The sequence below is a fragment of the Nicotiana sylvestris genome, chromosome 10, assembly GCF_000393655.2.
Source record: "Nicotiana sylvestris chromosome 10, ASM39365v2, whole genome shotgun sequence".
In the NCBI taxonomy this organism is placed as follows: domain Eukaryota; kingdom Viridiplantae; phylum Streptophyta; class Magnoliopsida; order Solanales; family Solanaceae; genus Nicotiana; species Nicotiana sylvestris.
In genome coordinates, this window is record NC_091066.1 from 132874091 (window position 1) to 132890671 (window position 16581).

A 16581-nucleotide genomic window follows, 5' to 3' on the forward strand; every position below is an offset into this window, starting at 1 on the left:
GCACTGAGCAAGCCAAAACTCGTGTTCACATTTTTTGTGGAAGAGGATAATCATAAAATACGTTAAGAAACGCAGAGGTCTTAATTAACATATATATCCCTTTATTGGCCAGCATAGTAGTGCATTATTCAACAACGCAATACAACACATCATCAACATTTAGGTAAAAGCCTATAATCACATTGTTTCCCTTCTGCCTCGTGAGATAAACTACTGCTCCCACCATGGCACATGTCTTCACTTACATTATTATTATTATTATTATTATTATTAGATATTAAATCATAGTTAATTATTAGTCACACGGTCACCCCTGACCCTGAGTGGACGAAAAAGAAGGGATTTTTCGGAGCAACCCCAGGTTCGAGAGTCAGGAGTCAACTTTCCCGTATGAGCATTCGGTACATGTATCAGTCCACACCCACCTCAATTTACTTCTTTATCATAGTAAATTAAAATAGTTTTGGTGTAAACACGGGTGCGTATATATTTTCATCGCAAAAACAACAGAGAATGTGTTTCTTCTGGCAACCTAACTTTGCAGTCAGATTGGTTTTAAGAGAAGTGAATTTATTGGCATATATGTATGCAATGCAGATTATATCAAGATGGTATTGACTATCCCACCTTCATAATGTGACCTACAATCAAACTCCATTGAAATGGTCACAGCTGATATATCTGGATTCTAAAACTTGGAAATTAGAGGAGAGGTCAAATTAGGTTTGATCAAGCTGAATTAACCCAAGATCTTATTGCACCTTAAATAACAAAGAAAAATCAAGCCAGAGGGACAAAAGGAAGTCACAACACATTCAAAGACAGTCATAGTGTTACAGAATAGTCATGAAGCACCATTTAAAAGCCTATTCTCGGATTGTTCCTCTTCCACCTCGAGCAATAAGCTACTCTTAACATCATGGTGGTGCTCATAAAACCGACAAATGAAGAGAAAATAGAGGAAGTTAATTATATTTAAGAAAGTGATCAGCCAATAATAGTAATCCAGGTGATCTCTATTTATGTTACGCGAGAGCCAGCTCGTGTTGCCTCCAGCTGAGGTAACACCATCCACCACACTCACCAAAAGACTGCCAATTAAGCTCGAAACAGCAAGGCCAACCGAGTAAATAGCTGCTGAAAAGCTGGACATGCTTTTAGGAAATAGTGTGTATATGAACTCAATCTGTCCAACCACATTCAAAGCCTCAGCCACTACCATTAGTGCAAACTGTGGCACGAACCACATAGCGGACATGTTTATCACAGCCTTCGGGTCATCCTTGAACCCTTCATCAATTGCCTTATTGCGTCGTATAGTTTCTGTTATTGCTGATATTGCCATAGACACACAGGAGAAAATCAAGCCGCTCCCCATTCTGAACACTGGACTTAGCCCTGTCGGCTGTCCGGTATACCTTGATAGTAAAGGCACCAAAGCACGATCGTATAAAGCAACCCAGATTGTCAAAGTTAAAACAGTAAACACGCCGAAAGATCCTGCTGGGATTTCAAACTCAGGGAACATGTGTCTATCCATGGTCATCAGTTGAAATATTGAAAATGACTGAGTTAACGACACAAGAAGCATAATACAGGTAGACTACATGGGAAGAACTCTAAGAAAAGACTTCATTGTTTCCACTTGTTCCACACAGCAGAGACTCCATGGATCTGAAGCTTTTCCATCAGGTTTCAACTCCCGTTGAGGATCTTGAATTATGCAAGCTCTATTCAAGCACCTATAAAATACAATGAATGGAGCAAGCGTATGCCCATTAGTAGCATCATGAAACTGAAAACAAATTTCCAGCTAAAGGCTGGTTAGATTATTTTCATGAACTCTCTATCTCCTGTAACGTACGTCAAACGAGTAAGAGATGGATAAAAGCAGACCCTTCAATACACAAATTTTGCTAAGTTAAATGTACCCGGCTACCCACATTACATGTATCCGAGTTCATGTAACATAACAAGTCGGTAAGACAAATATCGTATCACAGTAAGTGCATGAAGGGACATTTAAGAAGCTATACCATTGAGGAAAAGATAGAGGCGGTAATACCTGAAGTCAGATGAAGGTTCCAAGAGCTTTGATTCAGGTGCCCTATAGTAGTGGATATCATTATAATTCAACTGAACATTTATATGTCTTTTTCGAAAGGCTGCCGTTGCTACTTGAAACAATCCAGTGAACAAACTCCCTTTAGCTTTAACTTTGATATAAAGAGGAGTTCCCATTAAGAATATGGAAACAGATAAAACCATGAGCATAGCAGGGACACCGAATCCAACTTGCCAACCAAAATGATCTTGGATATAAACAATAACAGTAATTGCAAGAAAAATTGAAGCTCCTACACTGGCATAGAACCAGTTGAAATAGCTATCTATAACCCTCTCGTTATCTGGATTTTCTTTGTTGTCCAATTGGTCAGCACCCAATGCTATAGAACAAGATCTAGCAAAACCAGCACCAACAGAAATGAGCCCAAAAGAACACAAAAGTACAGCAAGTTGACCTGCTGTTGTTCTATTACAACCATGTTGATACGAACTGCAGGGTAATGACCTGAGTTGTGGAAATATAGCGGTAAGCCAAAGAACAAAGATTCCCTGTTGAGAGAAAAATTAAAGAATAAAAATCTACAACCAAAATAGAAGCATTGGTTTCTTCTCAAACACAAAGCCTAGAAATAGTCCAGGAATAGAGGTTATGAACGACGTCTCTGGAACAAATCATATGATTTTTTTTTTGATGAAGTAACAAATCATATGATACTGTATGCTGAGAGAAAATATTTACCATCTCCAAACAAGAATAAAGTGAAGTGACGAGTATTGAGCGCTAAAAAGTTACTAAGAATATCATAGCTGTATCAATAAAATTTGCTATTAAATGGATGGAGCAAGTAATATAGTACAACAAACAAAGAACTGAGTAATAAAAGTGGCAATTGTGCTACTTTCATATTTTGTTTGTATCCCCCAACATTTTTCGCAACAGCTGATGTTATACCAAACCTTAGTTCAGTAGTAGAGACATCTTTTTATCTATTCACTATCAGTAACAATTTGTGATCTAGGAGAGAGCTCCAAGTATGCAGAGTTTCAGCATTCTTTTACTTATAATTATGTGTACATTTAAGTTGAAAACTTTCTTGTTAGACATTCCCATATAACAAATGCTAGATTTTTCTTCATGCTGCATTAAACAGAACCTTTTCATTTAACAAGAGTTTCTCATATAAAAAGTTTTAGCATTTTTCAACACGCCGCATTAACAAAACAACTCCAAAAAGAGTCCGGATCTCTCTGATTGAAGAGTCACTATATGTTCACCCTCTCATCACATTAAGATGAAGTTTGTCTCTAAATAATGAAATACTCCATATGTTCCATTTTATTCTATACTTTTGCATTTTAGTTTGTTCAAAAAAGAATGTCACGTTTTTATATTTTTTTTAAAGATTATAAATTTTGAACTTCCAATGTTACCCTTAATTACAGACACGATTTTAAATAATTTTATAGTCTTATAAATATCTTGTCATGTTTAAGACCACAAGTATCCAAAATCTCTCTTTCTTTCTTAATCAGTCATGCCTACCGAGGGTTTATTAGAAACAACCTCTTTATGTTCACTAGGTAGAGGTATGGTATATACACTTACTCAGACCCCACTTGTGGGAATATACTGGGTTTATCGTTATTGTTGTTAAGCAGTCATACCTAGTCCAACACTTACACATAAAATGAAAATTGACAAACAGGGAAAATTGACAGAATATCAGAAAAAATTAGGAGGGACCACAAAATGACTAACCATTAAGCTGGAGATGGTACCAATAGCAACAACCCTAAACCTTCCCAAGTAAGAATAAGAAACAAAGGCCCCTAAAATGGCCAGCCCATTTGAAGGTGCTGACCACATTCCAAGTAAGACTGATGCAGGTGCAGCTTCCTTGTGATAAAATGTTGTGATGTAGATTATCATATTTGGGAGCAACCCAAAGCTTGCCACTCTCTCAAATGATTCATTCACTAAATAATTCAAAAGAAAAAGCAACATGCAACACAAGGGGGAAAAAATTAAAGAAGAAAGAAAAAAGACCAAGAAAATGTAAAAGAAAGAAAGACACATAAACATACATACTGTTACGCAACGCCTTCCTGATGTTCTTTGGAAGGGAAACGTAAGGCTAAGCAACCGATGTCAGTGCGGTTGTTATCCGCCAATGAGGTCTCCTCCGCACGCTAGACTAGATTGTCAGTGCCGTGCGGGAAAACCAATTTCACGAGAAATTGCGGAAGCTGAGAGAGAATTGGGTTTTGAATGATGATGATGATTTTATTGATGACTGAAATGCTGATTACAAAAGATGCGGTATCGAGGGGGAGAGACACCAGAAAATTGCTTGCTTGAAAATGTTTGATTGTTTGGTCCCCCTTAATAATGTTTTAAAAAAATAAACCAACATTACATGACTAGTCCTAATAAAGCTGTAGAAGCACACTGAATGAAAATGATGTAAACTAGCCTATAATTACAATGAAAAGGACTTAATTTATTACAAGATAGAACTAAGTCCGATGACAGCAACTTTGTCTTGCGGGTCAGGGTCTGCGCGCGCGTTGCTGTGGGCGCGTACGACACTTGCTGTGTTGGCCTGAGGCTGGGCGCTGGTGCTTGGCATTAGGGTCTGTGCGCGAGGCGCTGTTGGAATGGGCCTGCAGCTGGGCGCTAGCGAGGCATCAGGATCTGCGCACACGACATTGTCAGGACACGCGGCGCTGTTGTCATTGGCCAGCCCTTGGGCGCTGGTGAGAGGCATCGGTGTGGCGACAGAGGCGCATGCGCGCTTGTCACTTGGTGCAGCCAAGACCACGGGGCTGACCATGGTGCTAGGCACTGTGAGGCTTGCTAGGCCGCCATGGGGTGTGGCCAAGGGGTCATGGGGCGTGTCTGGAAAGCGGCCCATGACATTCTCCCCCACCTGAGTTGGCGCCGTCCTCGAAGCCTTATAATGATGATGATGATGATGCTTCTGTTGGTTGTTGGATGGGAGGTCTGCGCCCCTCTGTTCTGTGAGCTTGCTGTTGTAGCGACGCAATGATTTCATGCGGCTGACATGGAAGACTGGATGGATCTTCCACCAGGATGGAGTTTTCACCTGGTCTGTGGACTTCCCAATGCGTTTTTCGATGGGCAGGGACCCGATGTATTTTTGTTGCAGGCGAGGGTCATGGGTCCTCTCTGCAAACAAGTATCGCTTTGGGATGCATAGCATTACTTTGTCCCATGTTTGATGTTAGGCAAAGCAAAGATTTTGTTCGGTGAATCTTTTTGCCCGCTCTTGGGCTTTGACGAGATAGCTCCGCACTATCCCCATGTTGCGCTCCCATTCGCTCGAGAAGTTGGAAACTCGAGGAGATTTCGGCATGGTTGATGCATTCACCGTTTACGGGAGAAGCGGTTGCTGTCCGGTAACAATTTCAAAAGGGCTTTTGTTTGTATGATGGTTCTTTTAAGAATTGAAACACAGTTGAGCAGTATCTAGGAGCTTCACCCAATGCTTCTGTGATCCGGTTGCAAAGTTGCGGTGATATTCCTCTAGCATGTCGTCGAACCGGTCTGTCTGGCCATCCGATGGTGGATGGATGTCTGAGTTGTGACTCAATGTTGACCCAAAGCACCTGAAGAGATGGGTCCAAAAGTTGCTAGTGAAGCGTGAGTCGCGCCTACTAACAATGTCTTTGGGCAGGCCCCAATGTTTGACAATGTGCGAGAAGAAGAGTCGAGCTGTATCTTCTACTGATGCATTTTGCAGGGCTGCTATGAAGGTTGCATAGTTTGAAAACTGATCTATGACAACCATGATGGATGCAAGATTACCGACTTGGGGAAATCCCATGATGAATCTGAGGGAAACACTTTCCCATGGTCTCTGTGGGACATGTAATGGCTGCAAGGGTCCCGTCTGTGATGAGTGATCCGACTTGTCCTTATGGCATGGATGACAAGTCTTCACACGCTGAGGAGCGTCACCAGTCTTTTGAGGTCGATGACATGATGGCTGATTGTTGCTGTGAAGAGTAGCCGGAACCAGGGGTTCATGTCTGTTGACTACCTTCTCCAACTACATGGCCGAGATGTTTCCAGCGGCCATCTTTATGGGAAAACATGGTATGGTGCAGGGCTTGGCCCCGTTTTCTCCCATCATCAGGAGCATGTTGGCATATGGTACCGGTATGGTGTTGGTTTACCTCATGAACTCCAAACCCACTATGATGTCGAAGTCATCTATGATTGCGATGCGCAGGTTGATGCTTCCTTTGTATGGGCCAAGTTTCACCGGGACATTTGTAGCTGTTCCACCCAATGTCTGGGGTGGTGAGTTGAGCCTTGACGCGGCCTTTGCTCTTTTGCACGACAAGACCTAGGCGCTCTACTTGAGTTGAAGCCAAGTAGTTGTGGGTAACACCCGTGTCTATCAATGCGTGAAGGGGCTTGCCATTCACTTTCAATTCGACGAATATTAGGGTCCTCTCTTATTTAGGAGGCCTCTCGTCTATCTTTTCCTTCCCTTTCTTGGTGATTGAGACTGATGTTTTCTTAGGAGGACATGCACTGGTCCCCGCTAATGCATGCGAGATAGAGCCAACAATTGCATTGAAGGCGCCTACCTGGTCTTCTTCTGATGTGTCTGATGTGTCTGACTCATCCTCGACAGTCTGATGAGCATTAACCTTTATGTTTGGGCATTCATTGTTCCAATGTGCCCCGCCGCAATGACGACATTCTGAGGGAGGCTTTCTCCCCCGATTGTTGTTGATGGATGCAGCACTGTTGCTGTTGGAGGGATGAGTCTTAGTTTTGGATGCACTCCGATCTCCCCCACTTTTGTTTGGGCCACCATTGCTGGGATGGTTCCCATTGAATCCCCCTCGGACAGACGGCCGGGGCCTGTCGTTCTGAGTTCCCAAATGATAATCGCCAAGGCATTCTGCAGCTTGAATGGCCTTGGGCAGGGTGTCTACCCGTTGTCTCTGCAGTTCCATATGGGCATGAGGTTTCAAACCTTCCATGAATGCGAAGAGTTTGTCTTTGTCCCCCATGTAGCGTATGTTTAGCATGAGTGTGAAGAATTCGCGCACGTACTCCCGCACAGATTTGGTGTGGCGGAGTTCCCGTAGCTTTCTCCTTGCATTGTATTCCATATTTTCGGGGAAGAACTGCAGGCGTATGGCTGCCTTCAATTCATCCTATGTCTGAAAAGTATCTTCACCGGCCTTGATGGGTTCGTATTTGACCGGCCACCAAAGTTTGGCATCGCCCTGAAAATACATGGCAACAGTCGCTACCTTTTTGGATTCTTCCAAATGGCCCACGACATCGAAGTATTGTTCGATGTCGACGATGAAATTTTCCACTTCTTTAGCATCCCGGGATCCGTCGTATGACTTTGGCTCCGGTATCTTAAGCTTTTGTGGAATGTGGGTAAGGTTTGCTGCACCCCTGATGTGGTTGTCGCCTCCTCGAAGTAGGCTCTATAGGGCAGCATTGACAATATTGAGCTTGCCTGTCAAGTCGTCTATGGTTTGTTGCATGACAGTTAGTCTGTCTGCCTCTTGTTGCTGAAGGGCTAAATCGTCGCCACGCTCCTATTGGAGGTCCTCAAATTTGCCATGAATATTGGCAGTTTCAATTGATGCCGTTTGTCGGTCCTTGTCAGAGTCACGACTGATGTTTGCAATGTCATTTTCCGCTTGCCGCATTCGGCGGTCCAGGTCGTCCAACCTTTATACTAGGTTGTTGTTTTGATCAGGCACCGTATCCACGATGGGTCGTAATCGGTCAACCGTCTCTTCTAGGGATGCTAGACGCTCCCCATGATTCACCATGGTTAGAAATGGTGATGATGGCAAATGTGTTCCCTCGTCCGATGTCGAGCCTAGGCTCTGATACCAACTGTTACGCAACGCCTTTCTGATGTTCTTTGGAAGGGCAACGTAAGGCTAAGCAACCGATGTCAGTGCGGTTGCTGTCCGCCAATGAGATCCCCTCCGCACGCTAGACTAGATTGTCAATGCCGTGCAGGAAAAACAATGTCACGAGCAATTGCGGAAGCTGAGAGAGAATTAGGTTTTGAATGATGATGATGATTTTATTGATGACTGAAATGCTGATTACAAAAGATGCAGTGTCGAGGGGGAGAGACACCATAAAATTGCTTGCTTGAAAATGTTTGATTGTTTGGTCCCCTTAATAATGCTTAAAAAAAATAAACCAACATTACATGACTTGTCCTAATAAAGCTGTAGAAGCACACCGAATGAAAATGATGTAAACTAGCCTATAATTATAATGAAAAGGACTTAGTTTATTACAAAGTAGAACTAAGTCCGATGGCAGCAACTTTGTCTTGCGGGTCAGGGTCTGTGCGCGCGTTGCTGTGGGCGCGCACGACACTTGCTGTGTTGGCCTGAGGCTGGGCGCTGGTGCTTGGCATCAGGGTCTGTGCGCGAGGCGCTGCTGGAATGGGCCTACAGCTGGGCGCTGGCAAGGCATCAAGATCTGCGCGCGCGACATTGTCAGGGCGCGCTGCGCTGTTGTCATTGGCCAGCCCTTGGGCGCTGGCGAGAGGCATCGGTGGGGAGACAGAGGCGCATGCACGCTTATCACTTGGCGCAGCCAAGACCACGGGGACGACCATGGCGCTAGGCATTATGAGGCTTGCTAGCCCGCCATGTGGCGCGACCAAGGAATCATGGGGCGTGTCTGGAAAACGGCCCATGACAATACCTATGATGAAAGGCATGGTCTTGAGACCACCCTTGTTAGAATTGTGTGAGTGGTTCAGTAAATTTTCTTGTTCTGGTTCATTGTCCCATTTTTTCCTTCTTCAAACTCTTGCTTACTCAGAGCAAACTGAGAGAGAGAGAGAGAGAGCGCATAAAAGGCCAACACTTTCTGAGTCTGAAGAGAGCTTTAGTTTTGTGGTTCAAATGTCCGTACACAGGAGATATTAATGTCCACTCATTACTTTAAATACAATATTTATTTTGATTGTTACTTAAATTTTATTGTATTGTATCGTTAAATCCGTCGTTGCATAATAATAAAATGTGTCACTTTATGTAACGATCGATTTGGTGTGATCGTGTCGTTATCTTGTATTTTTCTCTCAATCTCACCCTTTATTATTATTATTAAATAATTTTATTTTATCATTTATCCTACCTTTTTGTATACAGTATCATAATTTTTCTTTATAATATTACAAGTTTATTCATAATATTACTGGTGCGTGATACCATGAAACGACGGCAAAATGACACAATCCATCCAAACATTGTATTCACCAAACGATACACTACACTGCAATACGATACGATACGATACATTATGAAACGATATGTAACAACCATCCAAACAAGGTGTTACTGGTCCCGTGTTTCGAAGCATTTAATTTCTTTATACATTTACACATTAATTTTAAATAAAAATATACTGTTTGGACGTAAATTTGGTTGAAACTTGTAAAAAGTTTTTAAAGTTTTATTGACTAATAATTTTTTAAAAGCTAAAGTTGTATTTAGACATATATTTTATTTGAAAAAATACTTAAAGTTTTGTGAGTGGAAGAAAAAATTTCTCCCGAAAACTGTTGTTGCAATATTTCATGAATAAACATTATTTTCAAATAAAAAGCATCTTCTAGGTATATGATCAAGATTGATTTACAAAAAGCATATGATAGAGTTGAATGGTGCTACCTGGAACAAGTTATGGAAGCACTGGCTTTTCCTGGAAAGTTTATTGCATGGCTTACGAAATGCCTTAGAATAGTTAATTATACTATAGTGATCAATAGTGAGCCAACTGAAACCTTTGATGCTGCAAGGGGCCCGAGACAAGGGGATCCAATATCCCTTTTCCTTTTTTCCATAGCAATGGTATATCTAAGCAGGCAGTTGAACAACTTGAAAGAGAGAAGGCCTTCAGATTTCACCCAAATGTGCTAAGCTGGGGATTACACACCTATGTTTTACAGATGACCTCTTACTCTTGGCTCGTGGAGATGTGGTGTTTGTATATTATCTCCATTGGTGCTTTACTCAATTTTCTTCTGCCACGGGCTTACGAGCTAACCTAGGCAAAAATTCATTATACTGTGGAGGAGTAATACATGAAGAAAAAGATAACCTTCTGCGGCTACTGGGATACACCTATGGGGAATTGCCATTCAATTACCTTGGTATTCCTCTATCTACTAAGAAGTTGACAACAACACAATGGCAGCCTCTTGTTCAGAAGATAGTGAACAGAATTTTTTCATGGACTGATAGAAAACTTTCCTATGCTGGGTGTAGACAATTGGTTAAATCTGTCACATTTGGCATCCAAGTATATTGGTCCCAAATCTTCATGATTCCTGCCAAGGTATTGGATATCATAGATGTATACTGTCGTAACTATATTTGGTCTGGGGTTAACACAATTAGTAAGAAGGCACTGGTAGCATGGGAAAAGGTTTGCTCATCTAAATCTGCAGGTGGCCTCAATCTCATGAATTTAAGGATATGGGTCAGAGCAGCAGTAGTGAAAAATTGCTGGGACTTAGTACATAAAAATGATAGGCTATGGATCAGATGAATTCATAGCTACTACATTAAGGGCAGGGGCGGATTTACCTTGGACGAGGCGGATCCAACACCGATTCGTCAGAAAAAATTTATTGAATAACATATGGTATATAATATGAAAAACGGGTAAATAAAAAAAATGACACTACATAATAGATAAAATGCTGCAGCTCACTGACTGAGAGCTTCTTTTCCCTGGCATAGGTCGGGAGTTCGATCTTGAATTCAACGTTTTTTTGTGAGTTCGAGATTGTATTTTTTGCCTAATATTTTGGTCATTAGTTGTTTTAAATATAATACTCAAAAAGGATCAATCCTCTATCCTATTTAAGGGTGAGTGCATACTGAACCGCTTTGCCCATACTCCTTTTCGTGCTTCATGTCAACAAAGATTAATTATATTTTAATGAAGCTATTATAAAAATATTTCATAAGGTGTAAACTTATTGAGGCGAGTTATAATAATGTAGTTGAATTAAGTTTATTAATATAATATGAATTATATTTCTTTTAAAGTACATTGTCGTTAATGATTTGTTCACATGTTCATTTTTTAAATATCGATAATGCTTATAGAAAATTTTACGTACGCCCTTATCAAGGGGCGACAACTTGCAACTATAGGGGTGCCAAGACATGCATGTTGGATAAATAGGAAGATTTTCGATACTAGGGATATCATGATGCAAATGAAGGGCCAAACTGTAACAGGGAAAAACTTGATTAAGCAGACTTATTTGCATCTCTTAGGAGCCCTTCTAAGAATATCATGAAAATGCCTACTGTTCTCCAATGATTCCAGACCTAGAGCAAGATTCACCATGTGGCTTCACTTGCATGAAAGACTTCTTAGTACAGATAGGATAGTGAAAATGGGGCATCAATGTGGACCTAAAGTGTACTCTCTGCCAGAAACATAATAAGACAAATGAACACCTCTTTGTACAATGTAGACTCTCGAGGAAGATATGGGAAAGAGTACTACTATGGGGAAGAAAAGCACAACCTTTCCAACTGCATGGATACAATACCAACAATGGACTATTGAGAATGCCAATTTACAAGATTCTATATACTGAAAAAGTGCAAGCTATATGAATAGAGAGAAACCAAAGGATTTTGGAGAAGAAGAGTAAAGATTGGGTCACCATTGCAAAAGAGATAGCTTATATGTGTTGTACTAGATCACTTGTCAGAATTAGGAGTTATTTCCAATCTTGTTTATTCTAACTTCTCCTATGATGGCAGGTAGAGGAAATTATTAGCTATTATTTTTTTAGACAGTTAGTCGAGTTAACTAATTATGGCTTTGTAAAGATCTCCTTTGGTGATTAATAAAATATTTAATTACCACAAAAAAATTAAAAAAATATATTCAAAATCTATGGCCAAATGGGTGCTAAAGATGGTATCAGCTCCCTCTACCGGACCTCTTGGACTTACCTTCTAAACGGACTCGTGGAATTCATACCCAAATTTCTATACCAATTTATCCGATGCGAAAATCCGCCGTTCGCCATTTAAGCCATCTCTTTCATTGTAAACATGCTTCATCTAGCATGCGTCTATTAACAGTTTCTTGGGTCCTTTGACTTCTTTTTCTTTTTTATTATTTTATTCTCTCCATGCAATAAATATTTATGCTGCCATTTTCAAATGACCTTCCAAGAAAAAAATATATAGAGTGGAAAAATGAAGATATTCTTTTTGTTGGAGAAATAGAAAACAAATGTATTATTTGTTGATGAGTAAGTAGAATTTGTATGAGTCAAAATCTATCTTTAGAATATTTAAGTCAAGGTAGTATTAAGGGAAGAGTTCCCAAGTTGTCGTTTGTTGAAATGACCCAAGAAGCGGCGAAGTCTGTAGACAAAGAGTCAACAAGGGCCGAAGTTGAAGAATCGACAAGGGCCAAAGTCGAGATATCAACAAGTGTCGAGGCTGAGGTCGAGTACCTCTGACAGGGTTATAACAACTAGTTTCAATATGGGATATTAAAGAGAATATTCTAGTGGATATTCTCTTCACTTGTACTATTAGGGTTTCTTAGGAACATGTTCCCTATAAATAGAAAAAGATACTACGATAGGGGACATGTGATATTCATTTGTAAAAAACACACTTTGACTTAAAGAATCGGATACAAATATCACCTTTTCACTGAGATTCTTGTCTATACTTTTCCACTAGATCTTAGAATAACTTAAATATTCAAGCGATTGTCTATCATTCATTATTGTCAAAAAGAACATCCACTTATACCATCCTTTCTTGGGTGACTCATTCGTTCGATTTACTTAAATGTCATTTATTGCTATTCATTATCGTTGATTGCTATATTATTGCCTTTGATTTCTAGAATGTTTACTGCATGCCACTGCCACTGGCCGACCAGATCTACGTAGTATTTGTTGCTTCTTTAAGAACTCCATCTAGAAATATTATTGTTAGCTAAGATTAATCCTTATTCGTATAAATTTAATTATTTGAACCAAGATCTATATCTTTTAGTCAAATAATTTAGCACCGTCTATGGGAATTTCTTAGTTAAATTCTTAGTCTCCTCTAGATCTACAATTAACACAGGTCACTAGTGTCAAAAAACTCGAGATCTTATTTCTTTGTCTATACAAAACCCTACATGGCAGGTAACCAAGGAGAAAGGATGAGAATAACAAGCGACTTCCCAACCGACCTCATGAATGTCAACAACGAAAGCTATGAAACAGTAGGCGAGGACACGACACCTACCACGTCTCCTAGGCGGGGGAGTTCGGGTTTATGCATTATGTTCCTCAATTGGTAAGTAGTTACAGCACATATGAGGTGACATTGAAAGTATGGTTTTAGCTTCCCAGAGGTGCTTAGCAAAGCGAGCTCCAATTTTTCTAGGTGAGGATACCTAGTTTCGACCTCGCCTAGAGTTCTACTAACATAATAGATAGAAAATTACGTACCTTCTTCTTTCCGGACCAGGACTCCACTTACCGCCACAATACTGCTAAGTATAGGTACAACTGTTCGTCTGCCTTCGAAGTGTGAAGTAAAGGTGGGCTCCAGAGGTACCGTTTGAGTTCTTTCAAGGCTTGTTGGCATTCCCGAGTCCATGAGAAGTTATTCTTCTTCTTCAACAGAGAGAAAAACTGATGGCTCTTGTCGAAGGACCTCGAGATGAATCGACCCAAAGTGGCTATGCGCCCGGTTAACCTTTGTACGGTCTTGACGTTGTCCACTACGGTAATATCCTCTATGGCCTTGATTTTATCAGGATTGATCTTGATCCCCCGGTTGGACACCATGAATCCGAGAAATTTTTCGAATCCGAATCCGAATGCATATTTTTTTGGGTTCAACTTCATATTGTATTTCTTCAATATGTCGAAGGTCTCCTACAAATTCTTCAAATGGTCCTCTACTCTCAACCAACATATCGTCAATATAAACCTCCATTGATTTTTCTATTTGTTCTTCGAACATCTGATTTACTAGGTGTTGGTAAGTCGCACCGACATTTTTTAGTCTGAATGACATTACATTATAGCAGTAGGTGACGTACTTAGTGATGAAGGAAGTCTTTTACTCATCGCCCGAGTCTATCTGAATTTGGTTGTAACCAAAATAAGCATCGAGAAAACTGAGTATCTCATGGCCGGCCAGCACATCGATCATGCGATCGATGTTGGGTAAAGGGAAAGAGTCATTGGGACATGATTTATTTAAGTTTTTATATTCTACACACATTTTTAATTTGTTTCCCTTTTAGGGACTACCACTATATTTGCTAACCAATCCAGGTATTTAACCTCTCGGGTGGACCCTATTTTAAGGAGTTTAGATACCTCATCCTTGACGAATGCATACTTGACTTCGGGCTGGGGCCTCCTTTTCTGCTTTACCTGGTGGAACTTTGGGTCCAAGCTCAACTTGTGAGTGGTTATTTCCGGCGGGATCCCTGTCATATCAAGGTGGGACCAAGCAAAACAATCTATGTTAGCTATAATGAATTAAATGAGCTTTTTCCTGAGCTTGGGACTTAACCCTGTGCCCAAGTATACCTTACAATTGGGAAAGTGCTCGATCAGTACGACTTCATCTAGTTCCTCGAACATTGATTTGGTGGTGTCGGAATCATCTGGGATTATGAAAGACCTGGGGACTCCGTAGTATCCGTCCTCAACTGTCCTCTACTTCTCTGGTTCGGTCAGGACCGGTGTTGGTGATTGCTATTTAGTTCCTTCCTTGGCGGCCGAGTTCGGATCTTTTGTCTCTGTAAGCGTAGATATCGGGATCACCTCTTCAACTACGAACATTTCCTTTGCGGCTGATTGTTCCCCATAGATTGTTTTAATCCCTCTTAGAATTGGGAATTTCAACACTTGGTGCAGAGTCAAGGGTACTCCCCTCATGTTGTGAATCTATGGCCTCCCGAACAGGGCATTGTACCTAATATCTCCTTCGATTACATAGAACTTGGCTTCCTGAATGATCGCGGCGGCGTTCGCCGGTAATGTTATCTCCCCTTTAGTGGTTTCACATGCCATATTGAATCCGTTTAGAACTCGGACTGTAGGCACAAGTTGATCTTCTAGTCCAACCTGTTCCACGACCCCCAATCTAATGATGTTGGCCGAGCTACCTAGATCAATTAACACACTCTTAACTAGAGATTTATTTATGAGTAAGGATATTACTGGTGCATCATTGTGGGGCTATGCAATCCCTTCCGCGTCCTCGTCATTGAAAGAGAAAGTTCCTTCTGGCACGTAATCCCAAGTCTGTTTTTCCTTGTGATGGATACTTTGGTGCAATTTAGCATCGACCTCCTGGGGGACATCAACCTACCGATGATCATATTAATGACGTGATGAGGTTCTTCCTGCTCGATCTATTTATTAGAATCTCTATTCCTGAAATGATTCTTGGCTCGATCCCTTAGGAACTCTCGGAGATGTCCGTTGTTGAATAGCCGGGCTACTTCCTCTCATAATTGTCAGCAATCTCTGTTCTGTGACTGTGAGTGCCATGATATTTGCACATTATGTTAGGATCCCTTTATGCTGATCAAACTGTAGAGGTCGAGGTTATTTGGTGTCTTTTATGTGTCTGATGGCAGATACGATGGTGGCAGCGTCGACATTAAAGTTGTACTCCAATAACCTTGGCGCTTCCTTAGGCCCGATGGGCCTGTCGAAATTGTTTTTGCTCATGATTCCCCGATTGTTTTGACCTCAATCACTCCTCCTTTCACTTCTCATAGGGTTTCACCTAGACCCATTACCTCTTCGGTCTCCATTGTATGGATGATACCGATCCTTATTTGGTCTTAGTTCACACTCAACATCTATCTTGACTTTATCGACGGCTCTGACAGGATATATGAACCCGGAAAGAGCCCCAAGCTGATCATCTTCGACCCTGATTTTTGATTGATACCGTATATGCATGTCGGCCCAAGTAACAACTGGATATTCTACCAGATTTTGTTTCAACTGCTGTGAAAGCCAACGAGCATTGAACATTGAGTCCTTGAGTGAAGGTATGAACGACCCAATCATCCGCGACCGGAGGTAGGTCCATCCATTCGATTTGAAATCGGGACACGAATTCTCTGAGTATCTCATTATCTATTTGTTTCACATTGAAAAGGTCTGACTTCCTAGTCTCGACCTTGATAGCCCCGGTATGTGCTTTTAAGGAATCTACAAGCATAATAAACGAATCAATAGAATTAGGAGGTAGGTTGTGATACCATATCATAGCTCCTCCTGACAGAGTTTTCCCAAACTTTTTCAGCAGGACAAATTCGATCTCATCATCCTCCAAATCATTTCCTTTGATGGCGCACGTGTAGGAGGTCACATACTCATTTGGGTCGATTGTTCCATTGTACTTAGAAATCTCGGGCATGCGGAACTTCAAAGGGATTGGCTT

General features: G+C 41.1%; 1 pseudogene; it reads right to left on the bottom strand.

Annotated features, from left to right (window-relative positions):
* Positions 1 to 844: 844 nt before the first annotated feature.
* On the bottom strand, positions 845 to 16169 carry LOC104242147 (protein NRT1/ PTR FAMILY 1.2-like; annotated as a pseudogene).
* Between the last annotated feature and the right edge of the window lie 412 nt (positions 16170 to 16581).